The 19,558-nt window shown below is 44.3% G+C and overlaps 1 long non-coding RNA gene across 1 annotated transcript; it reads right to left on the minus strand.

Moving 5' to 3' along the window:
• Nucleotides 1-1,161: 1,161 nt before the first annotated feature.
• Nucleotides 1,162-19,066, minus strand: LOC122454542. The gene is made up of 3 exons (XR_006273433.1): nucleotides 18,920-19,066; nucleotides 2,306-2,308; nucleotides 1,162-1,172 (listed from the first exon to the last, which is right to left on the minus strand). It is a non-coding gene; the product is annotated as an uncharacterized LOC122454542 (long non-coding RNA).
• Between the last annotated feature and the right edge of the window lie 492 nt (nucleotides 19,067-19,558).

Below are 19,558 nucleotides of genomic sequence, written 5' to 3' on the forward strand. Positions count from 1 at the left end.
CTGTAGGTCATTGCTGGTTATCCATTTTAAATATAGCAGTGTGTCCATGTCCTTCCCAAACTCCTAACTATCCCATCCTTGCCCCCGGCAACCATAATCTCGTTCTGGAAGTCCATGAGTCTGTTTCTGCTTGTTAAGTAAGTTCATTTGTATCATTTTTAAAAGATTCCTCATATAACTGACCTCATACGGTATCCCTCCTCCTCTGTCTGACTTCACTCAGGGTAACACTCCCTAGGTCTGTCCATGTCGCTGCAAATCTGTCCACTTGGTTTTGATAGCCTCCTCCACAGTGGAGCCCTCTTCTAGGCATTCACAGTTTCTAGACATCTTCACAGCCTGGGTCCAGCCTGAGAGGCCCTTCTTTGTACCTCCTCCCCAGGCTTTCGGCCAATTCATTCCAAATGCCTGACCTCCAGCCAACCCACTCACTGAAGCTTGAAACCAGCATGGAACTTTGTTCTGCTCTGCTTTAGTTGAGAGAAAAGTGGACCACAGACTGTATTGCTTGAAGCGCTGGCCATGGGAAGAATTTATCTTCAACCCTGGTCATTTATGAGCATCTCTCTATGATGCTATAATATTGCGGCCATCAACCACTGGTAAGGGCCACTAAATTATAAAAATCATCTATCAGATTGACTGTTATTTGTATTCCTCAGTCAGGCAGCCATAGGAAGCTTGGTGTGAAGTCTTAAGACAGGAGGCAATAGAAGGAACAAATTCCATGAGACTCTGAGTCAAATGCTCACGCAATTTTCTGTGCTTCTGGAATTTAATCAAAGCCTGTTTCTTAAATGCCTTCTCCATTCGATGATGGATTTGATGGTTGGCATGTCAATCATGCAGCTTGCCAACCAAAGGGTTCAACAGCAAGCTGGAACATTTCTCTTAAAAGTGGAGTGGTAGAGTGAGGTTCTGTCCCAAACTGAAGGTTCCCTGCTGTGACCCCCTGTTGGGGTATATCACGGTCTGCATCCAGTGTCCCTGCCCAGCACAGATGCTTTGAGGACCACTGGGGCTGCTGGCTCCTATGATTCACATGGGAGGACAGGTTAGCCATAAATGGACAGAAATATGGGCTTCCCAGGTGGTGCTAGTGGTAAAGAACCCGCCTGCCAATGCAGGAGATGTAAGAGACGAGGGTTTGATCCCTGGGTCAAGATGATTGCCTAGAAGAGGGCATGGCAACCCACTCCAGTATTCTTGCCTGGAGAATCCAATGGATAGAGGAGCCTGGCAGGCTACAGTCCTTGGGGTCACAAAGAGTTGGACACAACTGAAGCGACTCAGCAAACGTCATAACGTTGCAGGGGAACCAAAACTGTCACCTCTTTACTCTAACATGATTAAAACAATTTTAACACCTCTGCACTTATTTTTCCACAATATAAATAACTTAAAATACCAGATACCCAGTTATTTAACACTTCATGAACTCATTAGACTGTGCAGTTGTTTGTAGTATGCAATGATATTGTACAAACTCAGGTGCAAATTATGTTTTTCCTCTAGACTTCCCAATGTAGCATAAATAAAGAGTGAAATAATTGGTAAACATACATAAGTAATGCAAAAGACTTTGCAAAAGAAAATTCACGAATAAGGCAATATTAAAGTGAAGTTTTCTTAATGAGGAAAAAAAGTTGCTTCAGTAGGTTTTAGTGATGACAGGTGCGAGACAGAGTATTTTGTCACTGGTCCAGTTTGGTGGAAGGTGGACGTGGACAAGAGTGAGCAGGTGAAAGAGTGAGTGAAAGGTCAGTGTGGGGGCTGACAGAAATGGAAGGAGACTTCTCTTCTTCCTGTATGAGGTCCTAGAAGTGACTAATTGTAAAGCGTGTGCAAAGCAACAGGCAAAGCAATGCTGAAAACGAAGAAGATAAAGGAAAGGCATGTGTGTGAGTTTGCTAGGGCAGCTGTAACAAAGAACCACCACTGGGAGGCTTAATGTACTCAAAGGTATTATCCTACAGGGCTTCCCAGGTGGCTCAATGGTAAAGAATCCTTTTGCCAGTGCAGGAGACACAGGTTCGATCCCTGGGTCTGGAAGATCCTCTGGAGGAGGAAATGGCAACCCACTCCAGTATTCTTGCCTGGAAAATCCCATGGACAGAGGAGCCCGGCATCCCTGGGGTGTCAAAGAACCAGGCACAACTGAGCTACTGAACAACAAAACTGTCTCACAGTTCTGGAGGCCAGGAGTCTGAAACAAAGGCAGAGCTGGCTTCTTCTGAAGTGGTAGAGAGAATCCAATCCGTGCTTCTCTGCTGACTTCTGGTGGTTTGCTCACAGTCATGGACACTCCCTGGCTTGTGATTGCATAACTCCCGCTTCCTCACTGTGTCCGCCCCAAGAGCACGCCGTCTCTGTGTCCAAGTCCCCCCGCTTACATGTTCACTAGCCGTACCGGAGAAGGGCCATCCCCATGACCTCAGCTTGATCACCTGCAAAGGGTATTTCCAGGTGAGGCCATACTCACAGGTATGGGGATTAGAGCTTCCATACCTGTTTCATCTTGTGTATTTTCTGCTCAGTCTTAAAGAAGGAAAGAAAGTGAAGTCGCTCAGTCGTGTCCGACTCTTTGCTACCTGTGGACTGTAGCCTACCAGGCGATGAAGTGTCATTTACCCACACAAGCTTATGTTGATGGTAGTCATCGGAAAAAACATTCAAAGGAAAAACAGTCAGATTCTCATGAGTACAGATGACTTATGGGATGACCTTATGTTTCCAAATTAAATTATTTCAGCAGAGTTTATGCCTGGGAGGAAATTATTTAGATGATGTTTACTAGGGCTTCTCTTGTGGCTCATCTGGTAAAGAATCTGCCTGCAATTTGGGAGACTTGGGTCTGACCCCTGGGTTGGGAAGATCCCCTGGAGAAGGGAAAGGCTATCCGCTCCAGTGTTCTGGCCTGGAGAATTCCATGGACTGTATAGTCCATGGGGTCATGGAGTTGGACACGACTGAGTGACTTTCACTTTCACTTTCAGTTCAGTTCAGTTCATTTCAGTTGCTCACTTTACTATAGCAGAAAGCAGTGAACATCCTGATGGAAAGCTAATCACAGTTTAATTCTAGTTTTTCACAAAATATTAATCTTAGGAAAAGGTAGTTGCCAAAATATCTTACATGCTTTATAGTTTGCTATCTGAGAGAAGGCCAGTCTGTTGAGAATTTAATATTTATAATCCTTAAAGCAATTTAAGCCAAGATGTTTAAACGCAGCATATTTTTTTGAGATCTAACTGTATTGAATCATTAAAATCTAAATTGCTTATTTAAATGTTTTATAAGGGTTCATCATATAAATGGACTAAATTTTAAAATTCATTGCTTTAAGGAAGGGCAATTACATTGCTCATTATCTGATTTAATGTTATACACCCTGTGAAATGTTTTGGCATCCACAGATTTTGTGAATGTCCCCCTTTCAGTACTTATTTTGAATAGAAGTGTTGCAATGAATGCTTTTCCTAAGTTCTGAGGTACACTGAGACTGGGAAGCCTCTAAAGAGATGAGAGGCTGAAAGAGATGAGGTCTGAGATGAGACCTACCCGGGAGGCTGAGGCAGGCCATGTCCGCAGCTGCCAGGCAGGAAGGAAGCCCGGCCTTGCCCCGGGCATCGGTGTTCATGATGTCATGAGTACATGTGGGATGAGACAGTGTAGTGCTGAGGCCATGGGCATTAACCGCATTGCAGAGGTTGATCCCCAGGGCTCTGAGCTGGAGGCTGGCAGAGAGCACAGATGGCAGTTCTCACAGGCTGAGACAGCATCTGTCAGTGGAGGACGTGCTGGCCCCTGAGCTGAGAATTTAAGGGTAGAACTCCAGTCCTGGGGGAATTTTAGGAATAAATGCTTAAATCCATGCTTGTTGTTGCTTAGTCGCTCAGTCGTGTCTGACTCTTTGTGACCCCATGGACTGTAGCCCACCAGGCTACTCTGTCCATGGGATTCTCCAGGCAAGAATACTGGAGTGGGTTGCCATTCCCTTCGCCAAGAGAGCTTCCCCACCCCGTCATCTCCTGCTTGGCAGGCAGATTCTTTACCAGTGAGCCACCAAGGAAGCCCTAGACCCATGGCCCAAGTTATAAAGATGTGGGTGAGTGATGTCAGGTAAAAACAATTCTGGACCTGGGATATGATGATATATTTTAGATCATTTGAAAAATCCAAATGAAGTGACTATGGTTCAGGCATCCGAAATGGAGCTGGTGGGTCCAGGGATGTGGATTCAGGTACTTCCCTGCATCAGGAGAACCTGAACTTTCTGAATGGCACCAAACTCAAGGATGCGGGTAGTCATTTGCAAAATGTTATTAGCTAGTCCCTTCAGAAATGTGTAATCGTTTCAATCCCAACCAAACCTTGCTTAACATGCACACTTACTTCTTACAGGACCAATCCTAATTCTTCTTCTTTTTTTTCCCTTTAATACTGCCAACCTTTTCTTTTCTTTCTTTATTTTGGCTGTGCAGAGTCTTAGTTGCCACATGTAGAATCTTCATGGTGGCTCTTGGACTCTTTAGCATGTGGGCTTAGTTGCTCCATGGCATGTGGGATCTTAGTTCCCTGACCAGGAATTGAACCCATGTCCCCTGCATTGCAAAGCAGAGGCTTAACCACTGGACCACCAGGGAAGTCCCTCCAATCCTAATTCTTGACAAACAACTTACATAACCTTGCTTTTTGCCTTTGTGAGCTTCCCCCCCTCTTGAAGTCCTGTGGAACACAATGCGAGTGTTTCCCAGGCTGTCGTCCCAACAAATCCCAAACTGAAACACTGCTTTTTGTTTGTTTTTGCTCCAACGAGATCTCTGCTTGAAATTCCTGGTTAACAGCGAGCAGAGCCTTTGCTCTAAGGGATTAAAGCGGTAAGGGAAGGATCTGTTGCTGTAGGGAGTGTTCTGACCCTAACACCTACAGGCGTCTCAAAGGGCAGGCGTCCAGGTGGAGGCGGGTCAACCGGTGACAGAGAACCAGGTGTGGCGGCCGGGTGGCTCGAGGGGACCGCTGATCAGGGGACGTTTTCCTGTAGGTGGCAGATCCCTGGGAAAGGTGGGACACTGGCTCAGTGAGGGTGGGTTAGAGTGCAGAGGCCTGGGAGCTGGAGGGACAAGTCAGGAACTTTTTTCAGATTGGTCAGTGGGCATAAAGAATTCTGCTGATCATTTAGAGGCAAAGAATGGGAACTGAGAAGTATGTGTTGGGACTTTTCATAGATAAGAAAGTCTTATCTACTTCATCTGTAGAAGAATGAGGCTTCTTTTCTGAAACATTTTAGTTTATATCAGAAGGAGTGGGGCTTTTCAGGGAGCTCTTTCCTGGATCCTGGAGGGCAGGACATAGCACTCTCCTACTCTCACTGTGACTGATCTCAGAAGCTAGAGTGGAGGTAGCTAGATCCTAGTGGTGGAGCGAAATGACACCCAGACCAAGAATCAGGTGGGGCCCAGCCTGAAACAATGGACAAGTCACAGCGTGACAGGGTCAGACTGAGGGGCCCTGAAGCCCTCCTACAAAGTTGGGTCCATTGCAGAGATTTCTGCAGACTAGTTTCTTTCGTTGCTGTTCAACAAACTCTTAAAGCAGAAAGCGACAATACACATCTACAGTGAGAGCGAGAATGACTATGTTACAAACACAGGAACCTCTCATTTCCCTAATCAAATCCACTACCAACTTTTGGGAAGCAGGAACCAGCACTTCATTTTATGTTGAAAAAAGTATAATGGGTTTCGTGGTTCTCAGCCCAACCAAAATACCTGCCCACTAGTTTTCCCAAATATCGCTAAAAGACATTTAAACTTTTAAATAAAGCTACACCGAAGGTTTGTGCAAATTATAAAATAGTTTTAAAGCTATTTGCATAGTTTTTTTGACATTTAAATGCACTGATAGAGGCTCGCCTACAAAATACAATATAGATACAAATCACGTTTTCTTTCTTCACTGAAGACACATACTACCCGGACATGTAAAGGAATTACAGTCACTAGGATACAATGGATGCAAATAGCACTCAATTAGAAAGCCGAGCAACTAACACTAGGGTTCTTATACCAATGGGAGGGTTTGCTGCGTGGGACTTGAGCTTGAGGAGGAGGAGACAGAGGCTCTGGGGTCACAGGTATTTAGGGGTGGAGGGAGCAAGGCTGGAGGGGTAAACTGAAAGTTGTTTATACAGACTTTGAGGTGTAGACAGAGCCACGGGTGAATGGAACCCAGCATAATTGTGACATGACTGTATGGCTCTTAGAAATGTGACGCTGTGCTTGGAATTGCACTTTGGATGTGATACTAGCAATCATGCTCTCTGCGGGAGCTACATCCTTTAACTGATGTACTGAATTCTTTCATTGCTTTTTTTTTTTTTGAGGTGTGCTTAATTTTAACATTTATTTAAGAGCTTACTGTCTTCTGTGGCTTACATCTTTTTCTTCTTCTCAAAGTGTTTGTAAGTTTCTTTTGACCTTTGAGGATCTTCAGTTTTATTAGAATGCACCTAGATATAGATTTTTTAAAGTGCATCCTGCTAAGGATTGAATATGCACTTCTGCCATGTGCTCTGAACACACGTGTGAACTGTCTACTTACTTGAAAGTCCTAAGCCGTCATCACTACAGATGTTGCTGCTCACCTTGCAGGCAATGCTCCCTCCTGGTGTGATGGAGCCTCTTACTTTACCTTTAACCCTTTGAGGATCATTTTCATGTGTTCTATCTCTTTATTTCTTAGTATTTAGGTTCCATATTTTGGTACTGTCTTTTAAATCTCTAATGATTTTCTGTTATCCAGTACTTATCTTGTGAAACTATATTTTTGTACTTTCTAACTGGTCTTTAAAAATCTGTTTCTGCTTGTTTCATATCAGCCTTTTGCTTTACCATTCTTATTTTGACTCTTAGACATCATTCCTTCTTTTTTTGAAGATTTTTCCATTATTTGTGTGTTCTTTTGAATGCCTAGGCTTCCCTGATAGCTGAGTTGGTCAAGAATCCACCTGCAGTGTGGGAGACCTGGGTTTGATCCCTGGGTTGGGAAGATCATCTGGAGAAGGGAAAGGCTACCCACTCCAGTATTCTGGCCTAGAGAATCCATGGACTGTATAGTCCATGCAGTCATAAAGAGCCCAAAACTACTAAGCAACTTTAACTTTCACTTTGAATGCCTGCTTCCTTTAGTCAAGTTTGTGAAGCTTGAATTTTCATGGAATTTCTCTTGTTCGTGCACATTGGAACTTGTGATTCTAAGTTTCACCTCATGTAATATTCTGTGTGCAGTGAGTGGCGTTTCTGGCATGTGTGTGTGCTATGTACTATGTCAGTGTATGTGTAGTTTGGGGCACTGTGTGTGTGTGATGTGTTGCATGTGAGATGTGTACTCTGTGTGTGGTCTGTATTACGTATTGTGCATGCACTGAGTATGTGGATGTGGTGTGTGGATTATGGATTGTGTTTTGTCTATTGTGTATGGTGTGGAATGTTTCTGGTGTGTGTATGTGGTGTGTGTGGTGTGAGGCATGCGTATGTGTGTAGTGTGTATGTTGTGTGTTGTATGTGCTGCTTGTATGGTGTGGTGTGTGTGTGTGTGGTGTGATGTGTATAGTGTGTCTGCTGTATGTGGTGTGTGTGTGTGTGGTGTGTAACATGTATGTTGTGTGTGTGGTGTGATGTGCATAGTGTCTGGTGTATGTGGTGTGTGTGTGTATATGGTGCGTTACATGTATGTTATGTGAGTGGTATGATGTGCATAATGTGTCTGCTGTATGTGGTGTGTGTGTGTGTGTGCATGGTATGTGACATGTATGTTATATGTGTGAAGTGATGTGCATAGTGTGGTGTGCGTGGGGTGTGTGTAGTGTGTAACATGTATGTTGTGTGTGGTGTGTGATGTGCACGGTGTGTCTGCTGTATGTGGTGTGTGGTGTGTGTGTATGGCATGTAACATGTATGTTGTGTGTGTGGTGTGATGTGTATGTTACATGTGTGAAGTTATGTGCATAGTGTGGTGTGCGTGGGGTGTGTGTGGTGTGTTGGGCACAGTGTATGTGTGCATGTGGTGTCCACGGTGTGCGTGTGTGTGGCGTGTGAGCAGTGTGTCTGTCTCCGCCTCCTTGCTCACACACAGACCCTGCTCTTCCCTGCCCGGCCCCCAGTGTCTGCGTCAGAACCGACCCGTCCGAGTCCCCGCGTGTCCACCCCTGGCCCTGCAGACCCGCCCAGGAGAGCGGGCCTCACGCCGTCCCCACTCAGCCGGCCTCTCACCCACCGTCCTGCAGGCAGGCTCTCCCATCGCCTGTGTCTGCCCCGCTCAACGCCTTCCATGCACTTAGTCACCCGGTCATGTTTGCCTCTGGGTGACCCTATGGACAGTAGCCCGCCAGGCTCCTCTGTCCATGGGATTCTCCAGGCAAGAATAGTGGAGTGCGTTGCCATTTCTTCCAAGGGATCTTCCTGACCCAGGGATTGAGCCTACATTTCCTGCATTTCAGGCAGATTCTTGACCCGCTGCGCCAAGCTCCGCAGAGATGCTCTCCGTATTTTGAGTGACGCTATGCTCTTTTAATATGTTGTGTGATGAACACTGCATAGCAGAGAGTGCGTTGGGGCAGGCACCCAAGGACTTGAAGGGTCGTCTCACCAGACGCTTCCTTCCGAGGTCCTGGCATGACGTGCGTGGAGCCAGGTGGCCCCAGCTAACCTCCCAGAGGCTCTGTCCCAACACCGGACAGGGACGGCCCTCGGTGGCAGCTGCCAGATGACCAGTTTTAGAAATTAAACCCACAGCAACAGCGCTGTAGAATCCTGCCAAGTGTAGGACTCCATCACAATTAGATTGCTAATCTGACGGTTTTCTTTGCTTAGATGTTAATGACAACCAGGCTGATTCCGTGAGGCAAAGCACATGGACTGAAACCGCCCACCCTGGCCAGGCACCACAGTAACCATCTGCATGAGTTGTTTTATGACAGGAGATCCTGGCAAGGAACACGGAACTAATAAGCCACCACCAACCGGAAGAGTTTGGGAAAGGTCAAAAGGAGACACCACATGTCCGACCCCCAGAATCCTTCTCGCTGGCACCCATCGTGGCTGAACAAGTCATGCAGCACCAGGACGGACTCTGAGTCAGAATTATTGGCTAAAGACAACCTGAAAACTAATCCCATCACCACAAAACCCAAGAATGCAAGCCCACGCGGCAGAGCTGTTCTCCTGGGTTCCCTTCCCCTCCTGCTCTCCACCCTGGCGCCCTTTCCCAATAAAATCTCTTGCTTTCTCAGCACATGTGTCTCCTCGGACAGTTCATTTCCGAGTGTTAGACAAGAGCCCAGTTTCGAGCCCTGGAAGGGGTCCCCCCTTCCTGCAACAATTCTGTCTCAGAGATTTGGAGCTCGGTTTGCAGTAAGCAGATGGGTTGAAGGTGTCTGATGAGTGCTCTGCCTCATTGGAAACAGAATTGCCTTGAAATTGAAGAGTGAGCTCTATTTCCCACCTGGACTTCCATCATTGGAAATTAAACCAAAGATCATGCCAGGAGTGAAATGCATATTTCCTCTTGAAGTGAGCATTGTGGAAGCGCTCTGTCACTATAAAAAGACTGCTTACATTGCAGAATGGGTAAATGTTGGAAAACTGAAAGGGCTCAGATATGTACAGAAACAAGCATTCACCTGAGACATTAAAATGAGCATGAAATGTATGCACTCTCTCCTTAGTTTATAAACAGAGTGTTTCCCTGTTGCGATTTCCCCCTGCTGTTAAAATGCTCTTCTCCGTGACTCACATGCTAGCAGGCAGGCCATTTGCAGTTTAAGTGACTTGAGTTTTACAGGAATCCTGGTTTTTTCTCATGTGGATGCCCTCCTTGTCTTCTGAATTAGGTATAAAAGAAGAACAAATGCTCTAACTTTTTGGTGACCCCATGCATTGTGCACTCAGTTGTGTCCAACTCTTTGTAACACTTTGAACTGTAGCCCACCAGGCTCCTCTGTCCATGGGATTCTCCAGACAAGAATACTGGAGTGGGTTGCTGTTCCCTTCTCCAGGAGATCTTCCTGACCCAGAGTTTTATCCTACTTCTCTTGCATTGCAGGTAGATTCTTTATCACAGCATACATGAAATTTTATTTTACTAGAGTGGAGAGACCATGTTAACACCCTATTCCACCTTCAGTATTAAATTTCAGGTATCACTTCTTTGTTGATGATTGTCTTTGACCATTTTCCTAATGATTGCATTTCTCCATTCTCCTAACAATTAACGACAAGTTGTGTTTGTAAAAACAGATGCCTTACTTGGCTGATTGTTGAGGTTGGCCTGGACCTGTTATCGTCAGTCATGCTTGTTCACGATGAAAGCTGTTAACATATTAAGATAGAAAATATCTCAACATAATGCAGGCCGCATATGACAAGAACACAGATAATTCATACTTGATGCAAGTTTGAAAGATTTTCCTCTGTGATCAAGAGCAAGACATGGGTACCCAGTCTCACCCCTCGTATTCAACACAGTCCTGGAAGCCCTAGACAGAGTAACCAGGCAAAAAGGAAGTTAAAAACCATCCAAGTAAGAAAACGAGAAGTAAAATTGTTAACTGCAGATTAAATGAATTTATGTAAACAAAATGCTGAAGAATCCACCAAAAAACTCTTAGAAGTAATAAACCAATACAGTAAAGTTGCAGGATGCAAAATCGCCATACAAAAATCAGGTTTCTAAACACTAACAACAAACTATCTGAAAAAGAAATAAGAGGAAAAATTCTTATTGACAATAGTATCAAAAATATGGAAACAAATTTTTACAAAAGAGATGAAAACTTTAAGACATTAAAAAGTATAAGATATTGATGAAAGAAATAGAAGGCAAATAAATGGGAAGATATTCCACATTCATGAATGGGAAGAATTAATGCTATCGAAATGTCTATAAGCCATCTATGGATTCAGTGTAATCATCATCAAAATGCTAATGACATTTTTCACAGAAAATAAAACAAACACGAATCAGACTTTTGTTGTTCCAACACAGAGGAAAGAAATCCTGAGAAAGAAGAGCAAAGCTGGAAGTATTATGCTTCCTGATTTCAAACAATACTATGAAGCTATCCCAAGTGGTGCAGTGGTAAAGAACCTGCCTCCCAAGGCAGAAGATGCAAGAGACGAGTGTTCCATCCCTGAGTGGAGAAGATGCCCTGGAGAAGGAAACGGCTACCCACGCCAGTATTCTTGCCTGGAAAATCCCATGGACAGAGGAGCCTGGTGGGCTACAGTCCATGGGGTCGCAAACACAACTGACCCACTGAGCACATACGCACGTAAGAATCAGCCCTACGGTACTGGCGCAGAAACATGCGTAGACCAACAGGAGAGAACCGAGGTCCTCAGAAATAACCGCACACAGATATGGTCAACTAATGTCTGACATCAGAGCCAAGAATCTATTCAATAGATTCTATTCAAGGACAATCTAGTCAATAAATGATGTTGAGAAAACTGGATATTCACATGTTAAAGAATGAAATTGAAGCAATATCTTACAATCCTCACAATAATTTACTTGAAATCTTAATTTAAGGCTTAGATAAAATAAAAACTCCTAGAAAAAAACGTAGGCAGAAAGCTCCTGGACACCAGCCTTGCCAATGATTTTTAAAATATGATTCTAAAGGCACAAGCAACAAAAGAAAAAATAGACAAGTGGGACTATATCAAACTAAAAAGGCACAATCAGCAAAAGTTACAACAAAAGGCACAATCAGCAAAACAAATTAACCTCTGGGTGGGAGAAAATATTTGCAAGACAGTTAAATGATTAGTGGTCAATATGCAAAATATATAAGAAACTCACACAATAGCAAAAAAGGCAAATGATAGAAATGGATAAAGGACCTGAGTAGAAATTTTTCTAAAGAGGGCATACAACTGGACAAGAACTATATCGAATATACTTAACATTAATGACCAACAGGGAAATGTAAATCAAAACCACATGATAACTCCTCACACCTGTTAGAGAGACCATTTTGACAAGAGACAACAAGAACTGAAGAGGATACAGAGAAAAACGAACATTTCTGCACTGTTGGTGGGAATGTAAACCAGTGCAGTCACTATGGAAAAGAGTATGGGGTTCTTAAAACATTAAAAGTAAAACTTCCAAATGATCTAGTCATCCTACTTCTAGGTATATAACCAAAGGATTCGAAATCGCTGTCTTTAAGGGATATCTCCACCCCAATGTACATTGCAGCATTAATCCAAAATCAAAGCATGGAACTAATCAAGGTGTCCATTGACACAGGTTGGAGACAAAAAAGTGTAGGTATAATATTAGTGCAACAGAATATTGTTTTTGCTTAGTTGGGGATTGTGTCTGACCCTTTTGCGACCCCAAGGATTATAGACAGTCAGGCTCCTCTGTCCATGGGGTTTTCCAGGTAAGAATACTGTAGTGTTTTGCCGTTTCCTTCTTCAGGGGCTCTTCCCAACCCAGGGATCAAACTTGCATCTCTTGCATTGGCAGGTGGGTTCTTTATCACACAGCCACCTGGGAAGCCCAATGGAATATTACTCAGCCATAAAAAAAGAAAGGAGTCTTGTCATTTGTGACAACATGAGTGAGCATTCAGGGCTTTATGCTAAGTGAAGTAAGCCAGACGGAGAAAGACAAACACTGTATAATATCACACGTGGAATCTGAAAAAGCTGAACAAATAGAGAGTGGTTTGGTGATTGCCAGGGGCTGGCATTAAGGTGGAAATGGTAAGAAGTTAGTCAAGGGGTGCAAACTTTCAATTGTATGGTAAGTTCTAGGAATCTAATGTACAGCATGGTGACTGTAGTTAGAAATTTTTTTATACCTGAAAGTAGCTAGGAGAGTAGATCTTAAATGTTCTTAAACCAAAAGAGAAAGGTTATTATTATGTTGGGTGAAACAATTAACCTTGTTGTATAGGAGGTGTTCACTGACTTTACTGTGATGATCATTTCACAGTATATACATGCATCAAATCATCACATAATTGATCTTAAACTTACATGATGTTAAATGTCAATCATATCCATCAAGCTAGGGGGATGGGGGAAGGGTATTTTGATCACGTAATGATGGCCCTCTCCACGTAAGGATGGGCTTTCCCGATTGAGGATGGTGCTCTTGTCTTTCCCAAATTAGGCTCTTTTGTCAGACTTAGAATCTCTGATTTGAATATTAGTGGACCATTTGGAGCCTGCTTCCTTAAACTATGGCTTATTCTCCTCTGGAAAGAGTGAGCTAGGTGTCTTTTGGGTTTTGAGTAAGCTCAGGAGAGCTCCGGGCTTCTGACATTGTGGACTTTGGTTTTGTGTTACCGTGTGGAGGTCATCAGAATGCTGCATTCAGTGGAAATCTGTAAAGAGGAACCCAGGCGTTAGCCACACAGGGTCACAAGCGCCTCTCATTTCCACTGCAAACATGGCACTCCCCTTGACAAGAGCCAAGCTTGCCGGATCAGAAAGAGAATCCTTAGTGCAGCTGCAAGGATGCATCTCAGCACCGTGTCTCACGTTCTTTCCACACAGGACCCAAACTGACCTGTGATGACAATTTCATGAGCTTTGCTCTGCTCAGCTTGGTTAGTAGTCACTACACCGGCTTGTGCATCTCCGCTTGTGGTGCAGGATCCCACACAGGCTTTGTGTGACAGAAAGCTCCCTTCTTGACCAACGCTGCCTCCCTAAATGTAGACGGTGCCCCGAAGGAGCAGGCTGTGGCCGTGTCAGCACCAATGGCGTGCTTCTGCCCCAGCTGTTCTTCAGTTACACCCCTCAAACGGCACCACTTAAAACCCTGATCCTTAATCTGCAAATGTGTTCTGCTCACAAGTGCAAAGATCAGCTCTCCTCACTCAAGTGGGAAAATGTGAAGGATATAATCAGCAGATCAACCATGTCGCTACCTTCAGCTTTCCATAGGTTGTTCTTTAAAATAGCTTGGGAAAACTGTTTAAAAGAGTGAAAGCCTTTTAGATTGCTTTCATGGTTAGTATCCTTACCTCCAACTTCTATTCTGCAATACCCATGCTTCTATCATCTTACATGTTTACAAATAAGTTTAACTAAAAACAGAGAAAAAATGCTAAACCTCGGGACCATGAGTGCTTCCCCCCAGATGGTGCAGTGGTAAGGAATCCACCTGCCAATGCAGGAGACACGAGAGATGTGGGTTGATCCTTGGGTCAGGAAGATCTCCTGGAGGAGGGCATGGCAACCCACTCCAGTATTCTTGCCTGGAGAATCCCATGGACAGAGGAGCCTGGCGGGTTACAGTCCATGGGGTCACAGAGTCAGACACGACTGAGCACATGCTCACATTTGGACCATGTAGTTTAGGGCAAGTCCCATCTTCTCTTTAAGCCTTGAGTCCCTGACTTCTAAAATGACGCACTAACAGTTCCTGCTTCCTACAGTTGCTGTGAGGGTCAGTGAACCACTGCCCACTGGCTGGTTTAAGAAAAACCCCCAACTGCTTTAAAGAAAATATACATTCAGATGATAAGCTTTTCTTACTAAACATTTTTAGTTATAAATGACTAAGGCTTGCCTTCAGAATTGTTCTTTTCTGAATAATTTTTATCCTCATTCATTTAGGTTACAAAACAACCTATCACAGTCTGTTCTGTCTATGAAACAGTTATCCTTAGAAGTAGGATTTTGAGGCATCAGGAGACTTGTCTTTTCCTGTTTCACTTGCTTCCAACTTAAAATCTTAAAAAGTCAAAAAAATATGCACACATACATATATACATATGTATAGATGTGCACATAAGCTGAATATAGACCATATATCATATGTATGTGTATATGCCTTCCTCATCTTGCTCTCTCTCTATATATACACAATCAGAATATATATATAAGAAAATCCTGTGGGTTACGTGTTCAATATCCCAAAACCAAAATAATAAAACAAAACCTAATAAAACACCAAGAAAGCAAAATTCCCTAGATGTGATTTCCCAGGGGAGGTCTCGACTAGCTTCCCAGTGAAATGATCTTGGAGTCTTGAAAACTAAATAACACCCTCTCCCTACCCATGACTCCGTTATGGAAAGTTCTGAAATCAACTGTAAACCAACTCCCAATTTTGTAAATCAAAGCTCTCAAAAAAAGCACTGCCTAGTTGAAGCCTTAAATATTAGAGTGTGTTTTCAGCATTCTAGTGGAATGCCTAAAGCACAGGAATAACATCTGAAAAGCACGTGGTCCGTTTAGTGTGAGATCAGGGAAATGGGCTTTGAGTTCTGGCTCCGCTGCGCCCAGCAGGGGGGTGGAGGAGGAGGGTCCCCCGGAGTCACCCCAGGCAGCTCCCAGCCAGTGACTGAGCATGCAGGAGTGCAAGAAAGAGCCCCCTCCTGTCGATCTGGGACCCCTCCACCCCTACACCTGCACATCACGTTGGTAGAAGCCTGTCACAATACACTGAATCAGGCGTGTGTGTGTGTGTGTGTGTGACACTGGCCTCTCGCAGGGTTCATTTTTGCAACATGCTCCCATCTAAAAGCCTTCTCATACAGGTAAGCCTTACTTTCAGAAAACTGTAGAAATAAACCATTCAAAGATTGGTGATTATTTATGTGAGGGTGGGGCTTTGCCTTGGAGCTTCTAGAAGTCCCCTTTGTATTGCACTGTAATTGCTTTACAACACAGTATTGGTTTCTGCTGTATCAGCGTGAATCAGCTACCAGTAGACGTGTGTCCCCTCCCTCTAGAAGCTCCCTCCCCTCGTCCCAGCCCCCAGGTCATCACAGAGCCCTGAGCCGAGCTCCCCCTGCTACGCAGCAGTTTCCCACCAGCCATCTGTTTCACACGGGGTGGGATGTATATGCCCTTTAAAGGAGGCCAGATCGCTAAGGCATCTCCTCATCCCCTGCAGAAGGTAGCTACACCTCTGAATACAGGTGAGAGATATGACTTGCTTTTTAACAACTAAATATGGCAAAAGTCATCTCCGGGATTATACCATATTATCTGAAGCGGTCTAAGCAGACTGGCTCTAGAGAAGCCTTTGCTGGTTGAGGAAGTAACTGGCCAAAGAGCTGAGGGCAGCCCCAGCTGAGAGCTACAAGGAGTGCTTTCTGCCCACACCCTGAGGGCGCTTGGAAGTGGGTCCTTCCCAGTACTTCCAAGTGCGAACTTACTTCCGGCCAATCCTTCGCAGGCTTGTGACTGTAATGAGAGGACCCAGTCAATCAGCTGTGCCCTCCTCATTCCTGACCCACAGACCCTGTGGGATAGTACAGTGTGGTTGAATTCATACAGTATTGTGCTCTTAAAAACAGGTGAAGAAGATAAATCTCATATTAAATGCTTTTACCAAAAAAAAAAAAAAAGAAACCACACACACAAAAAAGAACACAAGAACCTGCTTTGGAAGTGGTGGGTACAATGGGTGTTGTGCTAGTGTCATTGTTGTTGTTCAATTAATTGCTAAGTGAAGTTTGAGTCTTTGCCACCCTGTGGACTGCAGCACACCAGGCTTCCCTGTCCTTCACTGTCTCCTAGAGCCTGCTCAAACTCATGTCCAGTGAGTCGGTGATGCCCTCCAACCCTCGCATCCTCTGTCGCCTCCTTCTCCTGCCCTCAATCATCGGTGCATGCATATCTCCATACTCACAAAGATGTGTGTATTAAATGTATGCTTTTGTATATCAATTAAAGTTTAATCTAAAAAAAAACTAAAGATATAAGATATATATATACAGTGGTCCTAAGCTGTTATGGTTGCAGAATTTTTTTTACATGGAAACAGATAACTGATATGCACACACAGATGAAGTCTCAGTTGTTACTCAGGCATATCTGTTATGCTTCAGTAGAGATTCATATAAAGTAAGAGTTGGGCCCTATTCAAATGTGCTGAAATGAACAAATCCTTTTAAAAATGACTCATGGGACCCAACCATTTCACTATCATGCCCGCAACCAGCTTTCTTGTTCTTTACACAGAACAAGGAAAGGAAAACAGGGACGTGATCAGAGGGGCTGGAGTCAAGGGGCTTCAGGCAAGTTATTTGGGGACAGTTACCTTGGTTTTAGCTGAGATTCTAAACACAGACTGAGGAATCTCAAGGCACTTTTTTTCTATATGGATTTTTCTGTATAAAGTTGTAATTCCTATAATCTATAGTCTTTATAGTTTTTTAGTATAGTTTGGGAAAAATAGGCTCTATGATAATAAAGCCTGAAAATACAGTCAAAGCTACAGTTTTTCCAGTGGTCATGTATGGACGTGAGAGTTGGACCTTAGAGAAAGGTGAGTACTGAAGAATTGATTCTTTTGAACTGTGGTGTTGGAGAAGACACTTGAGAGTCCCTTGGACTGCAAGGAGATCCAACCAGTCCGTCCTAAAGGAGATAAGTCCTGAATATTCATTGGAAGGACTGATGCTGAAGCTGAAGCTCCAATACTCTGGCCACCTGATGGGAAGAATTGACTCACTGGAAAAGACTGTGATGTTGGAGAAGATTGAGGTCAGGAGGAGAAGGGGACGGCAGAGGATGAGAGGGTTGGATGGCATCAGTGACTCCATGGACGTGAGTTTGAGCAAACTCCCAGTGATGGACTGGGAAGCCTGGCGTGCTGCAGTCCAGGGATTTGTAGAAAGATGGACACAACTTGGCGACTGGACAACAACTACAATCTCACAAGATACTTGCAAAAAACCCATGAGAGAACAAAGCCAAGCCACTCATACTTTGCTCAGCAGAATGAAGCTGGCGCGTGGAGGGTGGGGCCAGCCCCCCAGGGCCACAGGGCTGGTGACTGGGGGAGACTGGCTGGGGATGGGGGGCAATCCCTTCCCCCCACCCAGGGCTCTTTCTTCTCAATAAAAAGAAGAAGCTGCAGCTCTGACTTCACATTTAAATCAGAGCTGGAAGCTGGCTTCATCTCTCATTTGTAAAAAAGAAAAAAATAGTGGATGCCAAAAGTGTTCTTACATTATGTACTTATGTTTATTCTCTTATTATGAAGCACCTGCAGCTCATTGACAAAGGGCACAGCATTAATTTAAAATTAATAGATAGCACCGTGGAAATTGGAAGTCTGGGTTATATCCTGTGTGATTAATTGTTCTAGTCATGACTAGAATGAAAGCATGTGCTATTAGGAGTAGCTGAGCACATCGCAGTCCCGTTACTATTAGCGGTGCGCCACTGATGATACACCTCCCAGGAGACTCAAGGCCGTCCATTTCTATCACAGTCTCACCCCTCAGAGCTTTGGGAACTCCAGGACGGCCCCGGGGAGGCTGAATCTGCAGGTTCAGCGCCTGGGCCAGGTGATGGCTGGGACCCCTGTGTCCAGGTGCCTCTTTGCTCGGCTCTTACCACACCGGAGCTGCTCTGAGAAACGGAGGTGATGTATATCCCCACGTTCAAGGTGAACTTTTACCAGTAGACACTGAATTAGATTACTAGCACAAACGATAGAGGCTGGCTGAGTTTACTGTATGAAGTCATAAAGCTGCAACATAGCAAAGGGATCAATTAAACAATTGCTTATTTTCTCCTGTGCCCCAGCCTCTGTCTGTGAAAATACCAAGGAATAAGACCTTTGTCCCATCAGTTTCACAAGCCAGAATCAAGATTGCCTAGAGAAATATCAATAACCTCAGATATGTAGGTGATATCCCACTAATGGTAGAAAGTGAAGAGGAACTAAAGAGCCTCTGGATGCGGGTGAAAGAAGAGAGTGAAAAAGCTGACTTAAAACTCAACATTCAAAAAACTAAGATTATGGCATTGGGTCCCATCACTTCATGGCAAATAGATGGGGAAACAGTAGAAGCAGTGGCAGCTTTTATTTTCTGGGATCCAAAATCACTGCAGATGGTGAGTGCAGCCGTGAAACCAAAAGACACTCGGAACAAAAGCTATGATCAGCTTAGACAGCATATTCAAAAGCAGAGACATCACTTTGCCGACAAAGGTCCATATAGTCAAAGCTATGGTTTTTCCAGTAGTCATGTAAGGATGTGGGAGTTGGACCATAAAGAATACTGAGCACCGAAGAATTGATGCTTTTGAACTGTGGAGTTGGCGAAGACTTGAGAGTCCCTTGGACTGCAAGGAGATCAAACTAGTCAATCCTAAAGGAAACCAGTCCTGAATATTCATTGAAAGGACTGATACTGAAGCTGAAGCTCCAGTATATACTCTGGCCACCTGTTATGAAGAGCCAGCTCATTGGAAAAGACCCTGATGCTGGGAGGGATTAGGGGCAGGAGGAGAAGGAGACGACAGAGGATGAGATGGTTGGATGGCATCACCAACTCGATGGACATGAATTAGAGCAAACTCTGGGAGATATAGAAGGACAGCAAAGCCTGGTGTGCTGCAGCTCATGGGGGTCACAAAGAGTCAGGCATGACTTAGCCACTGTAAAACAACAACCTATCAAATTAAGTTTAGAGAAGGGGATAAGCGTCCAGAGGCATGTGTTGGATGGTCATCATTATCATTAGTTGTAAAACTAGGAAGCCCTCTCTGCAGATGGGCCC

Source organism: Cervus canadensis, chromosome 16 (genome assembly GCF_019320065.1).
Source record: "Cervus canadensis isolate Bull #8, Minnesota chromosome 16, ASM1932006v1, whole genome shotgun sequence".
Classification (NCBI taxonomy): Eukaryota; Metazoa; Chordata; class Mammalia; order Artiodactyla; family Cervidae; genus Cervus; species Cervus canadensis.